Source organism: Coenobita brevimanus, chromosome 94, assembly GCF_032717465.1.
Source record: "Coenobita brevimanus isolate Jiangsu-jjx chromosome 94, ASM3271746v2, whole genome shotgun sequence".
Classification (NCBI taxonomy): Eukaryota; Metazoa; Arthropoda; class Malacostraca; order Decapoda; family Coenobitidae; genus Coenobita; species Coenobita brevimanus.
The window spans coordinates 14,634,425-14,661,898 of record NC_137047.1 but is presented as its reverse complement, the minus strand read 5'-3'; positions in this window follow the sequence as shown (position 1 = coordinate 14,661,898).

The window sequence follows — 27,474 nt, the reverse complement described above, 5'->3', positions numbered from 1 at the left end:
TTCATTTCTTCCTCTGTTTCTTCTTTAATTCTTGTGGTTCCCTCCTCCTCCTCCTCGTCTTCCATGCCTGTCGTTTCTTTTTTGTCCTTAATTCATCTCGCTTCTTCATTTTTCCTCCCTTTCTCTTTCCTCTTCCTCCTCATCATTCTCTGTACTTCTCCTCCCTCCTTCTCTTCATTCATTCTCTTCCTTCCCTTGTATTTCTTCTCTTCTGTCTCTCACTCCTCTCTCTTCCTCTCCCTACCTATCTTAACCATCTTCTCTTTCCATCTCTCCATCCCTCTTTCTTTCCTTTCTCCTGTTCCTCTTCCTCTTTCTCCACCTTCATCTTTTCCATCTTTCTTCTCTCTCCTCCCTCCTCTTCCCATTTCTTTTCCCTTCTTCTTAGCTTATCTTCTTTTCCATAGCTTTAGAGTTGTTAGAGCTTTCGAACTAATAGGTCCAAGAAACAGACTTCTTGCTGTCTCTATTTTCAGTGAATTTCTGACTCTCCTTTACCTCCATTTCTCTCTCATCCCCCTTTTTCTCTTCCTCGGCCTCTTCACGTTTCCCTTGTCATTCCTTCCCTTCTTCTGTCATCTTTCTCTTTCCCCCTTTCTTCTTAATGTTTGTCTTTATTTTTGAGTAACTAGCCATACAGAGTAAGATATCAATAGTATTTTATCATAATAACTATACCTAAAATATAGTACTGACCTAGTATAGATTTATATACAGTTATCCACGTTAAGGTGTTGTCTAATAGAAAAGTTGATTTACTACCCTGAGATAACTAGTACTGTATGGAATCAAACAAGATGTACTTACTACCTACTATTGGCCCAAAATACTGACTCTGATTTTAAAATGAGGTGTGAAAAATATGTACACCTTAAAATGAGTGATAAAATAATAATAATAATAATAATAATAATAATAATAATAATAATAATAATGATAATAGTAATAATAATAATAATAATAATAATAATAATAATAATAATACAGTGATATTAATAATAACAATTCACTTCTCCCCTTACTTTCTTTCCTTATCCTACTCCCACCTATTCATTTCCTTCCTTTTCTTCTTGTCATGTTCCTACCAACTCACCATTCTCCCATCCACTCATTCGCTCTCCCTTTCTTCCCCTTCCCTCGTTTTCCTGCCCTGATTTTCCCTACTCGTACCTAATTTTTTTCCTTCTTTACTCCCCTCCTTCCCCATTCTCCATCCCTCCATCCTCTCCAATCTGTCTCCTTTTTTCCCTACTTTCTTATCAGCGTATCCTCTCCCCCTCCCACCCACTCCCTTGTTTCTGTATTGAGACTGGTATACTGCGCAACCACTCACAGTTCGATGTTTGTGTGTGTGTGTGTGTGTGTGTGTGTGTGTGTGTGTGTGTGTGTGTGTGTGTGTGTTGACAAGACACCTGTTTCTCTCTCTCTCTCTCTCTCTCTCTCTCTCTCTCTCTCTCTCTCTCCCCAACATAAATTATACCTAATTTTACTATCTGTCCCACATACTTCGTCTATACATTAATATCATCATCTGTGCTATGAGGATATTTTAATGTACCATAAAGATGTATTAATTCGAATAACCCCAAACATTTTTATTCACCTCTTGGAAACCGTCAGCGTTCTTCATTCATCCTCTTCTGCTTTTTCTCTCATTTATCTATCTATCTATATTACAGACGCCTTAATCCCGTAATGGGTGGCCACAAACAAATCGCCTCCATGTCCCCCTGTCCTCTGCCATTACGCTACCCTACCTCCAGCTCACACACTCCTCGCTCATATACCTCTACACTCATTTATAGCGTCATTATTATTTCCTCTTACATTCACGCACCGCTTCATTCCCTTCACGCTTTGTTCCCTTTAGACATTTTTTTTTTGTTTCTACAGACGATTTTATTCAGCTGAAGAGAACACTCCAGCAGTGAAGGGGGAAATTAAGGCTATATTTAATTCCTCCATTTTCAAAAGTCTCCAGTTATAAAAAGGAAATTATCAAAGAAAAATCCTCTACAGATACCAAATATAAACACAAAAGACGTCATTATTTTGAGGGGTTTTATGCTTAATCATCTTCTGTTTAAGCAGCTTAGTTGTTGGAATTCCTCCTCCATTTTCCCTTCTCATCATTTTTCATTTTCAACTTTCATGTGTCATCATACTTCCTGCTCCTTTTTTTCTTTCTCACCACAATTCTTTTTCTTCCTTATTTTCTCAGTTTTCTCGCGTTTCTTCTCTCTCGACATTCTTTCTTTTCTTCTTCTTCTGCTTCTCTCCAGTGTTCTTCATTTTCCTCATTCTGCTGCCACTTGCCTCAGCCTTCTTTATTCCTCCTAACCCCAGAATCGCCGGTTTTCCGCTTTCTTACTCTCATCAATGCTTTACGCAGTTACTTTCCCTCCTTTTCCTCGTACATCCTTCACCCTTTCCCAACACCTTACACAAGCTCTCTCTCTCTCTCTCTCAACCATGCTTAACCATTCAGTACGTCATCAAAAACTTATCTATATGGATCAACTGCAAACACATCTGTCTAATAACCACAATAAGCAGAAGACCATGGAAGCTATGAGTAGGATATAGTCTGGTATTGAGAGAGAGAGAGAGAGAGAGAGAGAGAGAGAGAGAGAGAAAATGACGAGGGCAGAGAGAGTTCAAGGTAAAGCAGATGCAGTGGAGGGGTGATGGTCGCTGGAGGGGAGGGGGGTGGAAAGGTTAGAGTGGAGGGTCAGGAGGGGTCAGGGTCAGGGAAAGGTCAGGGTGGGAGAGGCTAGAGGACAGGCTGTGGAGGAAATTGGTCCGAGTAGTGGTCAGGAAACATAGTCATAAGGGGAAAAAAGGGAGAGAGAGAGAGAGAGAGAGAGAGAGAGAGAACTGCCGTGTATTGGTTGGTTTTGATATCCCCAGTTTAAAGAACGTCATAATAACCGCTTCAGCTCTCCGATTTTTATTCCTAGTTTGGGTAATTCATGTAAAAAAAAATCAGCTTAAGAATCCCTCCCCTTCCCAGGCTGTGTGGTTTAAGGGGGCAATGAACAGAGTGAGAGAATGAGGCAATATTAGCAAAGAAATCCTCCTTCCCCTCCATTCATCAACCCTTTCAACTGAAACCGGCAGGAAAAAGTAAGAAAGGACGCCATGCAGTACGGAGAACCCGGTACGGAAATTGTGTAGGATATGACGAAATAAAATATATGCCTTTCTGTTCTGGACCCTGGGGGAAAAAAAAAAAAAACACTTGTGGCTGTTATAGTGAGTAGAACGAATTATAATCCTCCGATCATATGCGTATTTATTTTTTCATTCACTAATTTATTTTAATAATTGAGAGAGAGAGAGAGAGAGAGAGAGTCAGGAAGGAAAAATCTCCCTTTAATCTCAAAAGCCAAGAACAGGTGCATCCTCAAGACAAGCTTGTTGCTGCCACAGCACACACTGATAACACTTCACCGTCACACTTCACGTTACCACACCACCACAAGCATCACCCAACAAAATACTGCCTCTGCTTCACTCCACCATCACATCATCATTCCACATCACCATTACGAGACTGCCAATGCCTCACTACATCACCATCACATGACACCACTTCACCACTACAAAACAGCCTGCCTCGCTACATCACCATCACATGACACCACTTTATCATTGTATAACAGCCTACAAGATGCCTCACTACATCATTATCTGCCACACTTCTCGCCTTAAATTGGACATCGTTTTCAGACACTCAGTGATATTCTTTTCCTGTTAGATGTTTTCGATAATTTGTATTTTGGTAATCAAGAAAAAAAATCACAGGCATAATTTGAAACTGCGTTAGTGAATCCCGTTGTCCGTATTCTTGCTATGTTAAGAAGTTTAAGTCGAAACACCGTGTCCTCAGCGATTTATTTTTCATAGTACATTGGATTCATTTTGAAAGGTATTGGCCACGATCATAAGTCTTGGTCACCTGATGGCTGCTCTCCAGGCTGTTCAGTCCTTTGCAGCATCCCCGGGTAGTCCCTTTGCCCTGAGTATTTATGTAAGACCTAAACCATGTCTTCTCAGGTCTGCTTCTTGCCACTGTGCCTTCCTTATTCTTGCGCATAATCTCCGCAATCAGGTAACCTCTTCCCTTCCCTCCATATTAGATAACGTTGACTATCACCATATATCTAAAGCACCTTACTATCGTCTTGTATGACACTAATACACGCCACGTAAATTTTAAAGGATATAGGAAAACATTAAAGAAAACCTTAATATGTAATGTGCAAAATAAATCACTAAGGGAGAGGTGATACGTCGTTCCCTATATCGACAAAGAATATGGATGGGGTCGTAAATTATATGCACGTTCCCCTATCCACCTCTTGCCTCACACTTAATCCCAGAGTTCATTCAATTCAAACGGGACCAAAAACTTAACCCACCACCTCCTCCCTCCACTCCAAGGCTCCGTCCCTCATGTACTCCGTCACCCCTTCATCACATGCCTTTAAAACCCAAACACAGGGGAGTTCCCGGAGGCTTCCCCGTTACCTCTACCTTGGCATTACCCCTTCAAGCTTGTCTAGGGTCTGGGGTCGAAATTAGTAGTGGTGGAGTACGGACTGGAAAAAAACGGGGGTTGTGTGTGAGAGAGAGAGAGAGAGAGAGAGAGAGTATTCTTACCTAGTTGTTCTAACTTTAATTTTTACAAGACTGTTAGGCTCGTAATGTCTCCTCCTTTTTTACTTTCTGCTGTGTGTGTGTGAGTGTGTGTGTGTGTGTGTGTGTGTGTGTGTGTGTGTGTGTGTGTGTGTGTGCGCGCGCGTGCAAATAAACCAATATACGACATAGTTTTGCGCAAGACAATAGTTTATCTTGAGAGCAGAAACTGAGAGTCAGTGCTGTTCTGCAATGTATCGTTGAATCTAGTGCTAGACACCCAATCCCAGAGTTCATCCCTAGCCACTGGAAATTTCTCTCTCTCTCTCTCTCTCTCTCTTTCTCTTTCTCTTTCTCTCTGCGTCGTTTTCATCCTGCAGGATGTCATTTCCTTTATTTTTGCGTACGGCTCACTGCGGCTAAAGTTTGATGTCACTTGATACTGCTCAGGGATACATGACTGGTTATATTTACCTTAACCTTCTGGACTACATAAGTTAATCCGGGCCGCTACACTCCTGATAAGACAGTACAGGATTGGATAAGGGATCGAGAGACAAGAGCCACTATATCACCTCCCTCCAAGTAATCTCATGTCTTGCCCGTTTAGTCAGGGAGAAAATTTCGCATAAAGTTCCAACGTTTCCTTCCCGTCCCCCACCCTCCTCCCTGAAGCATCACGTCACAGAGAATCATCTATGAGCAGGAGACACCAAGGCTCTCTCAGCTGGGTAAAATTGGCTAACAGAGAAAAGCGTGACGGGGAAGAGGTGATATACTGATCGAACTTATGTCCCCGAGTAAATGCTAAGCTTCGACCACCACCAAGGTATGGGAAAAGAGGGTTTGGGAGTGGGAAGGGGGAAAGGGATGGGGAGAGGGAGGAGTGGGTTGGGAAGTGGGAAGGGGGTGGAGAAGGAGATTGGAGATGGTCGTAGGGGGTAGGGATGTTGTAGGAGTGTAGTATCAAGGTGTATGAGGGTATGTGGTGGGGGTAGGAGAAAGAGGCTCAGGGATTGGAAGGGGCAAAGAAGGAGGCGGGAGAAGGAAAGGGAGTTCGAGGGAAAGGTTGTGGCAGGGATGTAAGGAAGAAAGTAGTTAGAGGGTGTGTATGTCAGGGAGAGGGAACAAGTGATGTGGGAAAGGGATAAGTAGATGTAGGAGGGTGTTTGGGGTAAGGGGAGTGGGAGGGGTGTAGGGAATGTATTTGGAGGGTTTGTATGTGGAGATGCCGAAGAGTAGGGGAGCAGGTGAGGGGCGTGGGAAAGAGGGTGGCTAGAGGGTGTGTGGAGAGGAGGGAGGAGGTAAGTGAGTCGCAGGGGTGTGCGGAGGGATGTGTGTGGAGTGCTGAGTGTCACAAACCTGGTCATCACTGCGCAGTGGGAGGGATGACACCTCACTACTACGCCGCGGCCACACCTGCAGTGTCGTGGGGGAGGGGGGAGACAAGTGGCAGGGGATGGGACCAGAGGGGGCAGGGGAAAGAAGCAGGGACAGAGAAAGTTAGAGAAATGAAAAGAGAGAAATAGGGGGGAATGGAAGAAAGAATATATATATATATATATATATATATATATATATATATATATATATATATATATATATATATATATATATATATATATATATATATACAGAGAGAGAGAGAGAGAGAGAGAGATTAAGAAAACGGTAACATAGAGAAGCAGATGAGAGATGGAATGCAAAGAGGGGAAAGGGAGGAAGAAGGAAACCCAGGATAAAGGAACAAGGGAAAGACAGGAGATGATATGGCTGCAAGGGAGGGAGGTGATCAAAAGTAAACATCTTCATATTTCACAGATTATACAAACCTAATGATGTCTTTGAGGTGATCCCGCCTTAACGCAAGCAGAATTACTCATGTTCTAAGCTCAAAAAATAAATAGGATAAGTAGACTCTTTCCCTACCCTTCATACCTTCCTGATATGAGCCATACAGGAAACTAGTGAGAAGCATCACCCTGCATTATATACGAGTCAGAGAAGAAAGAAGACAAGAAGTGGGGAAAATGAAACGAAGGAAAAATTTATAAAGGCGAGAGGAACAAAGAATAACGGATTAAAAAGTGGAAATAAGTGTGAGAAAAAAAAAATACATATTGTATATTAAAGGGAGAAAAATCTGGGTGCGTTTCAAGGATTTTATTTTTTTTTAATAGATTTTTATTTTTCACAGGAAGGCCACATGGCAAAGGGGACAATTATTATTCTGCTACTTAACCATGACCTGTGGCCTGAGAGAGAGAGAGAGAGAGAGAGAGAGAGAGGGAGAGAGAGAGAGGAGTAAATTCCTGCTTCCTTTTTATTTATCGACCTTGAACTGTACAATAGGATGGATTTCGTTATTTATTTGTATTTGTATTTTTCTTTTGTTGTTAATCATTTTTACGTTTCCCTATATGTATTCTGCTGCGTAGGGGCTATCTTCGCTTTATACACTACTCATCCTCCACTGCGTCTTTCATCATCATCATCATCATCATCATTATTTATCTTCCTCTTTATCCATTGCCTTGTCGTCGTCGTCGTCGTCGTCGTCCTCCTCCTCCTCCTCCTCCTCCTCCTCCTCCTCCTCCTCCTCCTCCTCCTCCTCCTCCTCCTCCTCATCCTTATCCTCCTCCTCCTCGTTTAATATGTCTATTTTAATGCTCTTGACCAAAGTGACCACTGAATAAGGTACCGCGGTGGAAATCTTAGGAAACTGTTCATTTCCTGTCCTTAAATTACACAAGGATATATAAATCAGTGAAAGGAAAAGTGGTGGTCAGGTGGTAGAGTGTTGGACTGCTGCATGAAAGGACGCAGCTCTTTCTCAATTTGGGGTCTTTAGTTCCGTTACATCAATCTCAGTACAGTATATGTTTTATACCAGTCGTGAATGAAACAGCCCTCGTTTGTATTCAGTATAAACGGTGGGTATCAATTTCACTCATACATCTGTCCCCCCATCCTCTTTTTTTCCCCCTTTCTGCCCCTCCCCCCCTTAACTCCTTCACCTTCCATCTTCCTTTTCGCCCTTCATCTCTCACTCTTCCCCCTTTCAACCTCTCTGGATTTCCTCTGTTACAAAATGTTTAGCCAGAGGGTGAGAACGGCGCATCTTAAGTATATATCAGACTTCCATGTCAAAGCAGACATCGCAGTAACAGAATGGTCCCCTTTACCCTGAGAACGTAATTAACATTTCATTCTTTTTTACCTACAGACGATTTTATTAAGTTTGCATTAGATTCCTTTTAGTGGAGAGGTTAATGGGAGAGTCTTTCCTAGGCTCAATAAAATCGACTGGTGATAGCGTGAATTAGAAATAAAATACATAAGGAAGTGAAGGAGTTGAATATGATAATCTCCCCCAAAATAAAACTCTTAGATGTCAAGGCTAAACTGTAATCTGATCTAGGCTAATTTTTCAACGACAGGAAATCCAGTCTTACGTCACATGAAGTACTGACGTCACTGACATCCTCTTAATCCTTCTGGTTATCAGGCACTTCCGCTTATATGCAGCGAAAAAGGAACCAAAGGCCACAAGTCCGCAAACCGTTTGAGGTTAGCAAGAATGTAATACCTAAATGCGAGAATACCTTTCTTTCAGATTCTAGTCTATAGTGCTAGTCACGAAGAAGCACTATGGGGAAGGATATACAGTTGTAGGATTATCTTTTTTTTTTTTTTTTTTTTTCCAACCACTGACGCACGTGAAGTAAGCCACGAAAGGATGAAAATCTGGGTCAAGTTAGAGTAAAAAGAGCACAGTAAAAAATATATATATATATATAAAAGGGAGCATAGTAAAAGAGGCCATAGTGAAAAAGAGAGCATGGTAGAAAGCACGTAGGGAAAGAGAGCATGGTGAAAAAAGAGCATAGTAAGAAAGAGTATAATAATAAAAAAAAAAAAAAGGCTATAGTAAAGAGGAGCATAATGAAAAAGAACGTAGTAAAAGAGGGCAGAGCAAAAAAGAGCATAGTAATAAAGAGCATAGTAAAAAGAACAGAGAGAAAGGATTAATCAGGATAGTGTTTCATGGCAGACAGAGAGGGAAGAATGAGCAGAACAAAAGAGATTCCTATAGTTAATTCACCTTAACTTGGCCCAGATTTTCGTCCCTTTGCAGTTTATTCCACGCAGCTCAAGTATGGAGAAAGACAATGCTACTCCTCTACGTCCTTTCCACAGCACCTCTTCGTGACTAACATCGTCTTCTAGGGTTAATCTATTGCTGCAGCTGGGCACTCGAGATGGAGAGAAGGCAATTTTAGGCCAAGTTAGAGTAAAAAGGGTATAGTGCTGCCCGGGAAATTAAACCCTTCAATCCGATGACGCCTTTTTTTTATTTATTCTCGCTACCTCCAGACGATTTTATTCAGTTTGGGGGAGATTTTGGTTCGTATTCTCGTCGGTTTTGGAAGCTTCCTAACACCTCTTCCTTAGCAATTTATTTTTGGATATGTGTCCGTTACTATCCTTTGTGTGTGTGTGTGTGTGTGTGTGTGTGTGTGTGTGTGTGTGTGTGTGTGTGTGTGTGCGTTGTTTATGTAGAGTATGACGATATAGGAAGGATTTATGTAACACAGAAGAGGGCAGTAAGCTGTAATAAAGAAAATAAATCGCTTAGGAAAAAGTGTTAGGGAGCTTCCATAACCGACGAGGAGGCTGTAGCTGACCTCTGTAGTCCGCAAAACCTCCTTCAGCGTCCGGAGACAGCAAAAATAGACTGAAAAAGTGCATCGTCGGAGAGAAGGGGTGAGGTATTCCCCCCCCCTCCTCGCCCCCTCCCTGGCTTGTGTGTTATCGGTAGGGTACATGTTGAATTTTTTTTCTCTTTTTTTAAGCGGTGGACTTTTTGAGGAGGATTTTTTCTGCAGTGTAGAGCATGATATAGATAGCCTGCAGATACTCAGATAGACAGAGAAAGACAGATAGATAGACAGATGGATTGATAGACACATACAAAATTGAGACAGACAAACATACAGGCACGCAGAGATAGATAGATAGCTACACACCTACAAATTGATTGATTGACAGACACAGACAGACAGACAGACAAATACGGAAAGATACATAGATAGATAGATAGATAGATGGATGGATAGATGGATGTTTTCTTTTCCGCCATCACATCTGTCTTCTTCCATTCACGTTCATTCCTCTACTACATTTTTTTTTTTAATTCACAACTCATTCTTTTCCTCTTTCTCATTCCTCAAGCACTTCACTCCTACTTTTAGATACGGTAGCTGTTGTTTATATTATTGTCTATTTCTTTTACTTATGAAGATTGTTGTTCTTGGTGGTGGCGGTGGTGGTGGTGGTGGCTGTGATGGTGGTGGTGGTGGTGGCGGTGGTGGTGGTCGTTATTATTATTATTATTGTTGTTATTATTATTATTATTATTATCATTATTATTATTATTATTATTATTATTATTATTATTATTATTATTATTACTACTACTACTGCTACTACTACTACTACTACTACTACTACTACTACTACTGCTACGACTACTACTACTGTTACTGCTACTGCTACTAGTATTATTATTACAGTTGTTTTTGATGGAGTCCTCCTCCTCCTCCTCCTCCTCCTCCTCGTCATCATCATCATCATCATCATCATCATCATCATCATCACTTTTCATACACATCTCCCATCCTCACATTATCACAGCATCTTTTTCTGTACGGGTGGTGTCAGAGGTCAGACAAAAGGCCACCAGGTCACATCGGCTCAGATTCTCACACCTGGCCTGGATTCTCGCTCGTTAGATAAAGGTCAAACTGCCATTGTTAGCGAGTGTGCAGTGGTTTGGCGTCTAACACCATGCTTTCCTTTGACCTGACCTACTAACCTGACTTACTTGAACCGAACCTGACCCACCTCGCCGAAACTTACGTAACTTTAACCTGGCCCATGCTGTGGCGTGCCTCCCCTACCTTCCGTAACCTAACTAACCTAACTTAACCTTAGTCTAGTCTAACCTAACTGAACCGAACCCATCCGTCCACCTATCTGTTAACCAGTTAGTCTAGCTGTCTATCTATCTATCCATCTATCTGTCTATTTATTTATCTATCTATCTGTATCTATGTATTTATTTGTTTAATGCCTATCTGTTTGTCCATCCATCCATCCGTCTATCTGCCTACCTACCTTTTACCAGACCTCAGAGTTCATCTTCAGAGGCCGGGACCAAAACGCCTCTCCAGGCTCCTTTATCACCACTCCCTCCTGCCACTCCAAGTCAACTTTCCTAATATACTCCATACTCTTCCACTTAATCTTTTATCTCTTCTTTCTTCCCATTTGCCCATCATCTCCTCCTCCTCCTCCTCCTTTTCCTCACCATCTTTCCTCCTCTTCTTCTTCCTCCTCCTCCTTCTCCTCCTCCTCCTCCTCCTTTTCCTCACCATCTTTCCTCCTCTTCTTCTTCCTCCTTCTCCTCCTCGTTCTCCTCCTCTTCCTCCTCCTCCTCCTTTTTGTTTATTCAACCTAAGTCTTGGTATAAATGAAGGACTAATAAGATAATAATTAGACATTCCTATTTTTGATCCATTTTCCGGAGAGTCAGAGAAAAACAAAAAATAAACACTGAAACAAAAATATTAATAGATCGATAGTAATTATATTTTTATTGACGGAGACGCAAGTGAGTTAATATCTTGGAAAGAAGTATTTATTTTTACATCCCGATGGGCCATAGAAATATTACAGAGAAATAAAGTGAAATATGTTCTTGTGAAGGTGCGTCACGAAGAAGGAACAAGAAGAGAGAGAGAGAGAGAGAGAGAGAGAGAGAGAGAGAGAAATAGGAATGAAGGGATGATTGACCATATAATAAATAAATAATAATAACAATAACCCTAGCAGATCCTGGATGTGTTCTTGTGTGAAGTCATTGTGATTCTCTGATTATTAGCAGTCTTAGCTTCGTTCACGTCTAGTACTTGCATAGCCCTGGTATTCCTTCTTTCTGTTTGTTCCTTCTGCTTCCCCATGGGTCATTTTCTCAGTCTTCCTTCCACCTTTACATTCCTCCTCATGTCCCCTTTGTCTTCCTCCCAATTCATTTTTCTTTTATTCTTTTTTCCATCTTCCTCATTCTCTCTCTCTTCTAATTTTTCCTGTCCTCGTTCTTCCTCTCGACCTAATCCTTCATTTCCTCATGCTTCCACTTTTCCTATTTCTTCTTACCGACATTCTTCTTCTCTCCCCCTCTTTCTCTCTCTCATCCTTTTTTCTACCATCTCAACTGTCTCCATCCTCATCACACCTTCCGCTTCATCCTTGCCTTACCTCAATAGATTATGCATTACCCAGTTTGCAACGCTTAATTGCCTTGGCATCTCGGAAACCAGACAAACAGCATTCCTCCTGCCTTGCAACGATGACATCTCTATATCCACCTTGCAATTGCTACTTCCGGTTGATTTTGTTTATTCATTGCCCAACCTGCAACACCTAGCTGCCCTTAAAAGCAAACAGGATTTCTTCGCCTTCAAATGTTCAGTTTTTTAATTTGATGTCGTCTGTATTTTTTTTTTTTTTCCAGCTGTGTTAGGGAGCATAGGAAAGACCTCTCATACAGAAACTTGCAACACAGCGACGTTTCAATAAATGTGTTGCTGTTACCTTCATGGAATAATATTTTTCACCTTAAAAATGATCTTTCTTACTGAAGGGATCAAATGGTACTAAACTGTGTGGTTCTCCCAGAAAAGTGCGTTAGTTTATCAGGTACCTTTTCCTACGGCTTGCAACATTCATCTGTTACGTGGGACTAACACCTACCTTTTCAATAGTGGAGCCTTTTCTAGCATTCTATTCCTACTACAGCCAAACGATTCCATTCAGCTGGTAGTGAGTCATACGAAAGTGACTGTGTTAATGCTCATACTGTTAACCCTCTCAGAGTGGGGACAACTCGAGTATGCTATTCCAGCTAACAGCAGACAATTTTATGCAGCTGAGAGGGAGTCACATCAGCTTCGTGTTACGTTGCAAAAGAAAGTACAAAAACTACCATTGCTGCCGTTGAGATAAAAAAAAAAAAATAAAAAAAAATAGGATACAAGTATTATTCTGTCAAAAGGTAGGCGTTGCTGGCAGCCGTATCTTACCCTTTGAATAAAATCGTGTAGTTGTATCAGTAATAAATTACCAAGTACATCATTATTCTGAAACGGATAGGTCGTAAGGTCAAGTACAGTAAAGTAAAAGGTAGAGCTATTGATCAGCATACCCAGGCTTGTACACTCATTCACATCATTCAAACTTTAGAAATTCTGACTCCACCTCGCAAGCTATAGCATCTGCACGCATTTTTTCTATATATTTTTTCCTTTATAGATTTTCTGTCAAGTTAACCACTGCAGCCTGAGATTTTAATGGGGTATCTATCATATTCTCCTCCCACCAGACGATTTTATTCAGCCTAGAAGAGTCCCCTTGGAGAGAAGTTAATGAATTAAAGCTTGTTTAGTCCCTCCTAAGTCTTTCCGAAGCTGAATGAAATCGTCTGGAGGTATCAAAAATAAACCTAAGCAATACGTGATCAGTGTGAAGGGGTTAATTCTCTTTTTCCTGGCTTGCAACACAACGTACCTGATCGGTTTGTTGCACCAGAGGACAGGATGGTATCGCCTGCCATGGCTTGGGGCGGCTTATATAAACACAGCCTTAACCCGAGGGACGCTACTGAGGGCGATGCTGTCAGTCACCTCAATAGCAGTGAAAAATATCATCTTCACCTTTCCCACTCTTTTTTTTCTTTTTTCAGATGGTTTCACTGAGTTTTAGGGAGACTTTGGACATGAGAGATCAGATATAGCCTTCATTAGCCCTCTCAGTGCTATGGACCACTTCTGAACCAGTGATATTTGTATTAAGAATAGAAAAAAGTCGTGTTAGTGAGGGAGTTATTTAGGGAGGTTTTGTCAGTCATTCCTTCATCCTCCCTTCCATTTGTAATTAGTGTTGTGCAGCTGTGGTTAGGAATTCTTGTACACCATCTCGAAATAGTGTCAAAAAAACAATGAGGTTATGCTGAAATGGGTTAGAATCTTTGCTTGAGTAGTGTCAGAACCTCAGAATGGAAAGGAATGATCGGTTCAGGCTGTTATACTTCATTAAGCTTATTGGTGCCTCTTCCACGATTTCTTCTTATTTCATTTTATCAGATGTTTCACTGTTGTTCCTTCGTTTCTCATCATGTGATCTCTTCTTAACTTTATTATATATTTGTCTATTTATTGCTCATCATCTTGGTCGTTCAGTTATGCTTTTGATTACACTGTTTGCATGGGTACAAGGTTCACTTCTTCTTTTTTTTCATGCATGCCACTCGTCTCCATTTCACTCAAACCATACTCCCTGTGTCTTTCTGTCTCGTCTCATTCCATTTTCATATTGTTCCTCTTCTCCACCATTCTCTCGTCTTCATATACCCCCTTCTTTTTATCAAACTTTCTATGTCCATTTTCTCTGCATGCTTGCCCATCATTTCCATCCTCAATTTCTTTTTTTTCTTTTTTTCATTCTAACCTCCTGTCCACTATAACTCAATCTCTCAACCCAATATATCCCATTTCATATTGATCCCAAAATCTGCTTTTCCCCTTCCTCTTTTTAATAATTTTATTTTACACGATGGTTAGATCTTAATATAATTGCTGTAGCTTTTTTTTTTTTCCAGTGGATAACCTCGTCATGGGCTTTATATCTTCAGGTATCCATATATTCTCTGTACATCTAACTTTTCCCATGCCCTATTCTTTTTTCAATACATCCTCCTGTTCTTTCCAACCCTCTTTCCCTCCTTTGTCATTCTATGTCCATTTTCTAATACTTGTGCGATAACTTTATTGTTATTCAGAATATTATAGATAGCTGAGGAAACGTGTTACACACACACACACACACACACACACACACACACAAATGGATACAGGTATATAATTATGTACTTCCCACCCAGGGACGATATTTTTTTTACAGCTTTTAGAGACCTCTCGTAATGAAAGGATTAAGTGAAAATTCTAAGCATTTTGTATTTGTCAAGCCGTCTTTAGTCTGCACAACTAGGCACTGTTCTTATTTGCTCCTCATTTTCGCTGTCATCTTGTTTGTGTGTCATTTTTCCTTCATTAAACAGCTTAAAAATAATTGCACTTCATCCCAAGTTTCTCTCCTTCTCCATGCATCTTTTTCTCCCTCTTATGAGCATATTCTTTTCTCTTCCTCATCTCCAGTTCCTGCCGTTTCTGCACCTATACGTACTTACCATTTCTCTTTCCATGTGAGGTAGTTGTTCTTTATTTATTAATCCAGCTTTCTTGCTTCTCCATGTATTTACCTATTCCTCTCGCCAACACCGCGCCCACTCTCCATCCCCATTTCCTCTCCATTCCTCTTGAAACTTTCTCTTTATTTCCATATTTACTCACTATCCTTTTCCTATCCATATATCACCTTCCTTTCATCTACGTTCTTCTTCTAAATATATATTCCTCCCCTAGCAATAGCGCATCCCATCCTCTTCTCATCTCTAGTTCTCATTTCCCCATAAATACCCGTTTTTCTCTCTTGAGTCCGCTTTTCTTTCTTCATTTTTTCATCTTACTGTTATTTTCTCCATATATCTCTCTGTACCCTCTCACCAGCACACCCCAGCCTCTCCCCATCTTTTTTTTTTTCTTTCTCCATTCAGCCCTCTTTTCAGTCTTAAATTATCGTTCGCGTCCTTTCCATACAGTATAAGTCCTCCTTTCATCCTACAGTCCTTTTCTTTATACATTTTCCTATCTATAGCCAGCTCATCCCATCCTCTCCCAGTCACGGAATCATCTCCTTCCCCTGTACATCTCAAGTTTTCCAGTTCCTCCATTTTGTCACATTCCTTTTCTCAATACACCTTCCCATCCCTCTCAGCAGCACATCTCACCCTCTTCCTATCCTCAGTGTCTCTTCCTTCTCCGTAACTTACAACCCTCTCCATCTCTCTAGCTTCAGTCATTCCATACTTACTACAGTAATCTCCCTTTTTCAGTATAGGTCCCTTTCCGCATCCATAAATCTACCTTTCCCTCTAACCATAACATCCCACCCTCTCTCCATCCGTAGTTCCTGCTCCTTTCCCCATGCAACCCCATCGTTTTCTGTCCAGTCCCTGTTGAGTACGCTGAGGGGAGGTGGGGAAAGGAAAGGTCTTGCGTCTCAGGAGCAGAGGCGAAACGAAGAACACGACGCCCAAGAGGTCTTTAGCCACCACTTCCACCACCCCCAGCCTCACCACCACCACCTCCACCACCTGCACGTCACAACCCTTGCAACACCCATACCTTGCTATGTGTGGCCAGTAACGCGATTCTGAAGGGAAGCAACGCCCTTACGGATGCTACCTCCCTAGGATACCCCTGTCTTCCTTCCCTACTATCCTTCCCCCATCCGCTACTGCAGTCTGATCTATCCCCCACCTTTCCATCCCCATTGTTCCGTCACAAGGTCACTCATATTGCTAAACTCGAACGCCTCGGATAGGAGGGATTTTGTGTTTGCGTGGATCCTATTTGTAATCTCATTTATTTTCACTTTCGGTCGTGGGAAGGCTCCCACCTTCTCGAGATTTTTGGAAACTGGGTTATACAAAGGGTTTTTGAAGGGTGGTTAATTGGTTTACAGCAAAGGTTGAGGGAGGTAGGAAAAGACGGTAGGGGGAGGAATGTGTCAGGAAAGGAGAGCCAGAGGTGGTCGGTCACGGAGTAGGTCGTGTGTGTGGCCACGTGGGTAGGTGCTCACGGGTCGCGCTCACCGGCACCCCCCCCCCATTCACATAGCCTTTCTTGATCTCTTCATTTATATCTCTTTCTCTGTATCCCTTTCTTATTCTTTTTAAGAAATTGGTTTTCTCTCTCCATCCCTATTTCTTTATCTCTTTCCATTGAGGTGACTATACTGTATATATATATATATATATATATAAAGTGAAAAATATTTATAAATAATGTATACGGTACTGTATATAAAATTTTTGTGAAAAATATATGTAAGTATATAGGCTATATATAAAAGTTTGTGGAAAACATTTATATAGTTTTTGTGAAAAATATACAAAATATAAATGCATGCTCAGTAAATTTAACATACTTCGTTACTAGCAATATTACTCTGCTTTTCTCGAGTTAGGTTGGGTTTATATACTGTACTTCCATATCTGTCAGTGTCTGATCATAATAGGTACAATGTGCAGTAGTTGTACGTTCAGAATCACAAAACAAAGTACTCTATGTTCACTAACATGTCCAGTCTCGTCAGAGTGTAATTTACGGTCACAGTATGAATTTACACCTGAGCAGATGATCGTGTAGGAGCACATTACAGTACAAAGGTGTACATCTTTGAAAGCCAGGTAACATGCCCGTAAAGTTTCACGCCACCAATTAAATTCCCTCAGAACTATGAGTGAAAGAACACACATTCACACTGACCACTTCTTATATTATTATTTCAGATTTCACCAAGACTACATCAGTTTTCATTGATTCATACTCTTATTATCTGTCCAATATAATTTCTCTCAGTGCGTTTCTTCTCTCTGTTTTCTTGTACGTTTCAAGAGAGAAGGTCTGGAGGATATTGGAGAGCTCTGTCTTTTGCAATTCTTTCGTTTAGTTTTGTAGCCAGGAAAAGTAAATGGATCTGTTAAGGCCGGGCCTATCTTCCAAATGTTCTTATATTCCTCACACATACAACACCCCCTCTCATATTCATCTTCTCCTTCTCCTTCAAGTGCATTTATTGTCTCACGTACTCTTCCTGATTCTTACTTACATATTCTCTCTCTCTCTCTCTCTCTCTCTCTCTCTCTCTCTCTCTCTCTCTGGTTCGGTGTCATTGTTCCTTTCTTACACGAGTCGCTTTAAATTTGGTACATTTTTCTTTCGGCAAACACCTCCAGATACCTTTTATAATATTCGAATTAAGGTCTTTTAGATATATTTATGGGGTCAAAGCATCAAACTATGCAAGCACTCATCTTTAGTAAAATGTGGAGACACGAATGCGTAGAATATGCCAACTTTTGCGAGGAGGGTTGTTCTACAACCGCCCGAACCAAAAAAAAAAAAAGTCATTCCCCTGGGAGTCTTCATTCATATTATTTTTGAATAGATAAAAAGTTGTTATATTTCATGCCGATATCGACTGAAGGAGATCGTGGAGAGGGGCGGGAGTAACCTTTGCTTTGTTCTATAGTTGTCATTCATACATTTTTTTTACTACTGGTCAACAGGCCTACTGCAGCTATCCTCCCTTCTTAGGTTCATTCCTCTCTCCCTGTCTCCCTCCCTTCCTTCTCTCCACTCACAATCTGTCCCCCCTCTCTTCACTGCCTCCCTGCTTTTCTCTCTCTTTCTTTCTGGGGGGCGCGGTAGCACAGTGGTAGCGCGCTGAGCTTGTGATTGGGAGGTCGCAAGTTCGAGCCTCGCCCGGGCTACCGTTGCCGGGAGGGGTAGCTTCCTCCTGTAACCCCAGCGGGGCTATATGGCCTTAGTTGCCTAGCTCGGGGAATTCATTTCTCCATTTCTCTCTCTCTCTCTCTCTCTCTCTGTAGTGGCGGCGAACAATGACCCCCGCAAGGTGTCAGTGTGTGTGTATGTATCTCAAGAACATCAGAGCTCCCGACCCGTGCCTTGCAGAGCCCTCCCCCCCCACTCCACATCTTCCCTCTTCTTCTCCTCTCATGTCCCCTCACCTTCTCCTCCTCTTCCTTTCCTCCTCTCTCTTTCCCGTCCTTCCCTTCCTAGGTCTATCCTGCTTCCCTAGCGTCATTCTCTCCCTCTCTTTCTCTCCCTCACTCTTCCCTCTTTTCACATCACTTTGCTTCTTTGCACTCTCTCTCTCTCTCTCTCTCTCTCTCTCTCTCTCTCTCTCTCTCTCTCTCTCTCTCTCTCTCGTTTCATTTAGTCTTTCCCCTTCATTCTTCTTTGGCTTTCAGTCTTCATCCCCTTTCCCCCATTTCTTTTCTTTTTCCCTCTTTTAAGAAACAGCTTCACGATCCTTCTTTTCAACAGTCATGATGTCCCTCACCCCTCACCCCTTATTTTTTCTTTTAGTTATACCTGAGAGGATGGTGGATTGAGGACAGCCCTTCTCGCTACTTTTTTTTTTTTTTTGCTCTCACTCTCTTAGTTAGGGGAGATCTTAAATGTACTTTGTTCTTTTATTGAAACAGAGGCCACTAGTCTCCAATGATCTGTGATTCCCAGTGTACAGTCGTATCCAGAAATTCCTTAACATTTCTGAAGTTCCGAGCACTTGTTGCGAGATCCCCATCCCTCTGATTACCTCTGCTTGATCTAACTGGAATTTTGACACCGCTTCGAAACAGTGTAAATGAACCAGTGACGACAATTGATCCTTTTTTTTATTCTTGCCTCTCATTTGCATTCTAAATCATCTCTGCCTTCTTCCTCATTCTCACTCATCCTGTCTCGCCATCAGTTGACTATATCATTGACACTGAGTTTGTCCGTATGTAAAGAAGCTCAGAACTATGTCAAACATCGTTAGCGAAACACTGCATATACAGCCAGTCAGGTCCAATAGCTAACATTCAGAGCTTGGTCCATACTGACGTCCTCTGTGGGGTTATTTTGGCCCCTTATGTATTCTTGCGACGGCTTCATTCGTGAAATGTGGGCGACAGGATTAACAAGATTTAGAAATACTCTCCGACTTCAATTTATTAGACTTTGTACGCCTGTATGTGTGTGTGTGTGTGTGTGTGTGTGTGTGTGTGTGTGAGAGAGAGAGAGAGAGAGAGAGAGAGAGAGAGAGAGCGTAGACTGATATCCTATGAGGAGGTGTTTTGACCAAGTTTCTGCTATGTCGGTGACGCTCCACGACCCCGGCAAGGCAAACACCCAGCACTTATGCACCTCCTCCTCCTCTCCTTAGGCTCCCCTCTTCTTATCTCGCCTTTCATTCTTCCTCTTTTTAACCTCTCTCCTTTTTTTTTCCTGCTTGTCACTTTGTTCGGTAAGGTTATGGGTTGGGCTACTTTTCAGTGAGTTAGGATAGGTTAGGGCAGGCCAGGGTAAGTGTGTGTGTGTGTATAATTATGAGGCTGGCATAGTAAGTGTTAAATAAGTTGCACTCAATTTGTGTGGCATTAGGGAGATTAGGATGGGATACATTTTCTTAAATTAGCTAACTCAGGATTGGTTAGATTAGGGTAAAGTTGTTTCAAGTTAAAGATGCACAGGGTGAGGTAAAGGTAAATTGAGGTAAGGTTATGCTAGGCTAAGTTAGAATGAGTTAGAGTTGGGCTGGGCAGGTGTAGGTTAGGTTAAGTTAAGTTAGCTTAGGTTAAGACGGGGTAAAATAAGATAACTTATGCTGGGTTAATAAATTATGTTGGATTATATTAGGACATTATTTGAATGTTATTAGTTTTTTCCAGTTCCTGTCTAACCTTCTCCTTCCTCCATGAACCTTCTATCCATCCTTATCCCGCTGTTCCTCAACCTTCCTTCTCTCTCTCTCTCTCTCTCTCTCTCTCTCTCATTTATACTAACCCCTTCAGTACAGTTGACACGCACCCATACAGTAAAGTGTATACTAACACTCCCATCCAATCCACGCACAGGCCCTATACTCTTTCCTCGATTCACTCTGCTTTCCTCTTCCATCACTACTTCCTTCTCATTTCAGTCACTTCACTGCTTTACAAAAATCTACCACAAATTAAAGGGCGCTTCCATTCATTTTCACATTAAGTCGTGAACAGGACGGGACAACCGGATAGACATATGGAGTTAGCTAAATCCACGTGACTGGGATGAGAAGCAGCCCATCAACCAGTAGGTCTGACTGGAGGAAGCTAAGAGAGGGTTGTCCTGCAGTGATCTGATATAGGCTGATTATGATGATGTGGAGGCTGTGTTCCTCTATAGAAACAAAATGGTGGAAGCATTTTGCATAGTGAGACGAGAGGTAATGTTTAAATTGAACATGGCAGGATAACCGGAGTGTAAGAAATTCAGACAGCTTCAGGTTTAGGAACATAATAACAAGTGAGCTGATTATAAACTTAACCCGATATGCAACATCCACCTGTACTTCAACTGAGTGGAGACAAAGGGTTGCTATCAGCTGTCCCACACACCTGAGTTTCAGTAGGAAAGAGATAAGACTTAGACATGAGGTGGTATTCTTTGGGGAAGAAATTATTTGATGAATACAGCATAGTCATAAGAAACCAGTCAGACGAAAGTCCTGAGTATCGCTAGTTTTACCACCAGCCCACTTGATAAGGTGTTTCTGGTCCTTTCTTATGGAAATTAAAACATAGATATGAAATGACATTTTTGCATATTTCCATATCATTGCAAGAGTATATCGAGATATATGGATTGGAGAGGATACTAAATTATTCAGTGTATTAATAAAACAGAACTGAGCAACATAGAAAGTTAGTCCGGGTATAATGTCCAGTCTGTGTCCGGTAAAACAGTAGTTCCATCTTTATCACTAGACTGCCATCAGCCTCAGACGTATTGCCTTATTTGATTTGTATATTTACAGTCTCCGCCCTTCAACCACTGCCCACCTACTCTTTCACGACTGGTGTGGTGATGTCAGCGGGGGTGTTTTTATGATGCGTTGGTGGGCCTTATGGAAAGCAGTGAAAAGCTGTTTTGACGAAATTAAAATAATCAGAATATCTCCTTCACTACCCGGGACGTAAACCCTTGAATTCAGTAACGCCTTTTGCGTTACAGTATATGCCAAACAACCCCACGTTGATTTCATGTAGTTTTTGTATAGTCTGATAAAATAAAGGGGTTAGAAACATTCACCCTGAAAATCCTCACTACCAGAAATCCGTCTTAAACTAATTAAAATTGTCCGGCAGGAGCCAGAACGAAGGAAAAAAAAAACACTAACACAAGCACCATGAATTCACCACCATGTGATCACCAGTTCATTTCACCATTTACTAGATTTTTCCAACTTCGTATTCCATTTTAAAACTTCTTTGTACCCAGACCTTAATTTGCATATTAGATTTCGGCAAATTTACCGTGTTAATTGCCGAGTCTGTGCAGAGATAAAATATATATACAGGTGAAAATAGAGCACAGAGCCGCGTGCAGTTTCTTGGGCTTTTTTTTTTTTACTTTGTTAAATCGAGGACTGTGATAAAAGAAATTTTGTCGTGAGGTTGGTATTTGTGCACGTTTGCGTGGCATTGGCTGTCTGTCTTAAATCATTCGAATGTTGATCAGGAGTGGGGTTACACTGTTGGTATTTTCTCTCGCATCCCTCTGTCCCTTCCTTTTACTCTCCCCCTGGCTCCTTCCCCAACTTTTGTCTTTGTTTTTTAATCTTCGCTCCAGCAGGTGGAGAGACGGGATTGGGCAGACGAAGCCAAGGGAGAAGAAAGAAAGTGTAAGAGTAGCTTATTTGTATACAGTGTAGGTTAACTGTATTTTTGCTTGAAATATTATTGCTATTTTCATGGTATTTTATTATGCGTATTCTCTCTCTCTCTCTCTCTCTCTCTCTCTCTCTCTCTCTCTATGCATCTGTGTGTGTGTGTGTGTGTGTGTGTGTGTGTGTGTGTGTGTGTGTGTGTGTGTGATAAAAATAAATCAATTTTAAAAATGAAGCAGCACCAAAATACGGAACAGAAAGGAAAACAATAGAATAATTACTTACCAACAAATCTCATCAGTTCGCATTCAGGGTGTAGTGGACAGGTGAAGATGGAGGCGAAACACACACACACACACACACACACACACACACACACACACACACACACACACACACACACACACACACACACACACACACACACACACACACACACACACACACACACACACACACACACACACACACACACACACACACACACACACACACACACACACACACACACACCATCCAGGCTTTATTTTGTTGTATCTTACCACACCCACTCCCACACCATCCCACCAACTCCTCTACTGCAGGTCCTGTTTGTGGCGGGGATATTCGGGATTAGGACGGATAGTGGCACCTTTTTCCTCCTGCTTGCTTTTATTTATTTTTTTGTCACCTCCTCCGCCTCTTCCTCTGCATTGCGAGAGTGAAACCCGTGTGGTACATCTTGGGTACGAGAGTTCGTCCCCTCACTCCCACTCGCCCCCATCCCTCTCCCTGTCGTGTTCTCCTCCCTTTCTCTCCTTTCCTCTCCTTTCTCTCTCTTCTCCTCAACTCTTTACCTCACTTTTAACCCTTGTCCTTCTATCGTCTCCTATCATCTTTTTTTCTCCTTTCTCTCTTCCCTTCACCACCTCCCCTTATACCAACCCCTCCTTTCCACTTCCCTCGCTTCTCGCCTCCTCTCTGTCTTTCCCACACTTTCTAGCTTGTATCCTTTATAAATTCAGCTTTGTCCCAGATCTGTACCTCGTTTTAAATCAGCCATCTTTTTGTTATCCATACTTCTTGTTTACTCCTTTATTTATAATAAGACTGGATCACTTCGAAAGGACTATAAATTCTGCATAGTTTGTGCAAGTATGTAAAAGACACACGCGCGCGCACACACTCTCTCTCTCTCTCTCTCTCCCCACCTACACACGTCTAAGGTACAGACAATCTCTCTTCCTCCCGACTTGTCCCCCAGATGCGAAGGCAATGCAGGGCGTAGCGAGCAGGGTGTTTTATCTCCGGTAGGCAGGACAATGCTACTCTTTCAATACAGGCAGGGCACCCACTAGGTCAGACGAACACACCAATAGATGGGTACGGTACATCAGACGGAAATAGAACATGTAGGCAGGTAGGTACGAGGAACAAGGAAGGTAAGTAGATAGGTAGGTAGGAATTAACATCAGGGAAGATATGTAGATCGATAGGCGCTGGGGTAAGCGGGACCGAAATAGACTTTTAGGCAGGTAGATGCTAGAAACATGGAAGGTAGGTTGATGGGAAGGCACGTAATGACAATAGGAAAGGTAGGCAGATAATCAACAACGAGGGTAAGTAGGTAGGTAGGTAGGTACTAAAGGGTAGACACTAGCTGATATATGTAGGCAGGCACCAAGTCAGACTGAGACGCCAGTAAGCAAGTGGACAGATAGGCGCATAGGGTACAGGGAACAGAAATAGCCAAAGAGACAGGGACGTACAACATAGGATAGTCTGGTTGGCAAACACTAAAGAAACAGGGTACGAAGATAGAGACATAGGTAGGGAGACAGGCGCTGTGGTTGTTAGGCAGATAAGAAAATAAACACACTGGTCAGCAGAAATGCAAACAGGCACGTGGGTAAGAAAATAAAGGACTAGGAAAATATGGAAGTAGGTAAACAAGTACGGTGTAAGGAAAGCACGAAAGTAGGTATACATGAATGTAGGCAGGTTCACAGGTATGGATGTAGCCAGTTAGCGAGGCACCGAGGTAGGCAGGCAGGCAGGCACAAGGGTAGGCATATAGACAAGCACGACACCTTGGCCCACTAACAGGCTAAGCAAGTAGTCCACAGACAGGGCAGCAGACTGAGATGTAAGCAGTCAGACCACTCAGCCAGGTAGCTGAGTAGACAGGCAGGCAGAATGGGAAGAGAGTAAGAGACAGGTGTGCTGATGGAGTGACAGGCCGTGTTAGGTACATTTGATCTGCTCTGTTTTGTTGCTTTATGTTGCGTAAATGATGCTCACAGGACTTCAGATTTTTTGAACTTTCTCACTTTCTTATTCTCTCACAGATAAGTAAATAAATAAATAATTAACGATATATATATATATATATATATATATATATATATATATATATATATATATATATATATATATATATATATATATATATATATATATATATATATATATATTCCTATCCTTGTCGTTGATAGATATACTGTAATAGTTAAGTCAGTTATAATTTATTCTGTAACAAACAGCCTCGAAAGGACCAGTAAGTCTGTTGCTGTTAGCTTTGATTAGTTCTCTCTCTCTCTCTCTCTCTCTCTCTCTCTCTCTCTCTCTCTCTCTCTCTCTCTCTCTCTCTCTCTCTCTCTCTCATCTTAAGCATTTCTAACTTCCAGTTTTTCCCTGTCATTTTTATTTTTGTCATTGCAGCAGTGTATACCATCAGCCTCTACTTTAATTCTCTTTCACACTCACAATATCGATCGTGTTCTGTCAATTAACACACCTGGCTTTTCCTCAGATTGATTTTGGTTGTCATGTTTGATCTTAGTGCGTGAGAGAGGGAGAGAGGGAGGGGGGGGAAGTTGTTTTCCGAATGAAGTCATTATCATCATCATCGGCAGCAGCAGCATCTGTTATAATCTTCGATGCCGAATAAAATGTCATATTTACCGTACCTCATTTTGCCGCCATTTTTACCACTTATCGCTGCAGTCGTTTTTATGTCATGTGTTGCGACGTCTTCGATATTCCAGTACGTATTTTATCATGCAAAAATGTTATGCTCCATGGCTGCATGTATTTTTTCGGTGGTAATCTTACGAAACTCTTCAACGACCGATACTCTCCTTTCTGTTTCTTTATTCTCGTGCCATCTTGTGTCGTCTCGTCCCGTTGCGTCTCGTTTCGCTTCGTTTTGCCCCGATTCGTCTCTTTTCGTATGCATTCCTCACTATTCTCATCTTTAGCTTCTCATCTCGTTTTTTCTCAGCTTGCCCCGAATCGCCCCTCTTCATGCCCAGTCTGTTCTACTTTCGTCTCCTCTTGTTTAATTTCGTTTCTTCTGGTCTCATGCTACGTCCTTTTTTACTCTTCTCGTCTAATCTCACCTCATTTCGTCTTGTTTCGCATTTCTCGTCTTTCATCTCGTTCATCTTGCTCCGATTCGTCTCATTTAGTATCTGTTTCACATATGTTTATCTTTTCTGTCACTTGGTATTGTTTCGTGTCATCTCCTTCCGTCTTGTGTCCAGTCTGAAGTAGCTTGTTCTTGCCTTGCCCCACCTTGTCTCCTCCTCTTTCCCTATCGGCTCTGTTTTATTCTCGTCTTTTCCCCCCCCCCCCCCATCTTTTTTTATTTTCTCCGTCTCGTTTCGTCTCGTCTCGCCTTGTAGCTAATCGAAGCGAAGAACTCTTGATTATTTTCTTTTTCCGAATCAGTATATAAAAAAAAAAAAAAAAGGAAATATTGTATATATTTACAGTATATGGTATCGAGGCAACGTTGACTTTGCGAGGACACGACATCACATGAAAGACCATAATAACATAAGAGGAGAAGATAACTGCAGTAGGCTAGTTGGTCCATGCTAGGCAGCTCCTAAAAGAGTAAACTACTAGAATGAAACAAGTATATTAAAGAAGAGGACTCTCCCCCATCTTCCAAACCCTCCGGCAGAAGCTGGCAGGTAAAAATCAGAAGGAACACCACGCAGTACAGGAAAACTGGCGTGGACATTTTATAGGAACGAGCGAAGGAAGAAAATCGACTGTCATTGTGTAACCTGAAAAGAAAAAAGAATTAGTACTGCTAATTAGGTGATTTTTAATATCCACCCCATACTTGTCACATGCATCTCTAGCCCATGCTCAAAACTATCAGTGGAGTGGGCAGTAATTATTTCTCTAGATAGCCTATTTCATTCGTCTAACTCTACTGCCAAACCAGTTTTTACCAGCCGTTTTTTCGCTGCTAAAACGGAATTTGTCTAGTCTGAAACCATTACTTCTAGCTCTATCCTGTATGCTCACGTTAGGACCTTGTTAAGATCCATTATTTATTACCTTCATCCACTTAAATACATCAATTAAGTCTCCCCATACTTTAATCCTCTCTAATGAGTGCAAGTTTAGTCTTTTCAGTCCGTTTTCATATGAAAGGTTCCGAACATCACGTATCATTTTTGTCATTTTCTCTGTAAATTTTCTAACGATTTTTATATCCATTCTTTAGTACGGACACAAAAATTGCACTGCGTAGTCTAAATGTATCATTGCAAACGTTAGATAAAGTTGCACAATTACCTTAAATGTCCTGTTGCTCACGCTTCGCGAAATAAGTCCTAGAACCCTATTTGCTCTATCTCTCGAATTAATAAGCTGTTGCCTTGGTTTGAGGTCTTTACCAGCCATTACTTCTAGATCTCTCTCGCCTTGCGATTTATTAATTACTTTATTATCTAAGTTGTATCCAATATATATGATGGTCTGGCCTTCGTTAAGTACTGTACATTTTTCCACGTTAAATTCCATTTGCAAATCATTAGACTTCTTGTACAATATATCGAGGTCCTTTTGTAGGTTAACACAGTCGTCATCTGAGTTAATGATACACACTACAAACCTTCCTTAATTGACTGCTCCTGGATGGGATTGAATTCATGTCAGGAGGATTTTAGGATGCACTCGCTACCGATTTTCATTTTCTTCCTCCTCCTCCTCCTCCTCCTCCTCCTCCTCCTCCTCCTCCTCCTCGCCCTCGTCCTCTTCCAGATCATCATCATATTTATCAGGCTGAAATTCAACTCGAGAAATAAGACTCTCTACCAGCTTTCTCCACTTATACCTATTTGTTGTTAGCGTGTTGCAGCCAAGCCTGTGCCATATTTATGAACGACTGGGCTCCATATATGCATGTGTGAAAGCGGAGGAAGAGGAAGCCAAACGTATCGCAAGTGTTCGGATGCATCACTGAATGAGCGACTTTTTTTTTTTTTTTATCTACTCTGGTACGGATAGAGAAAGCTATTTTTGTGCCAGTTTCCTCCAGAGTTATGTTAAAGTAGGTTAAGACTGGTTAGGGCATACGAAATTCACCCC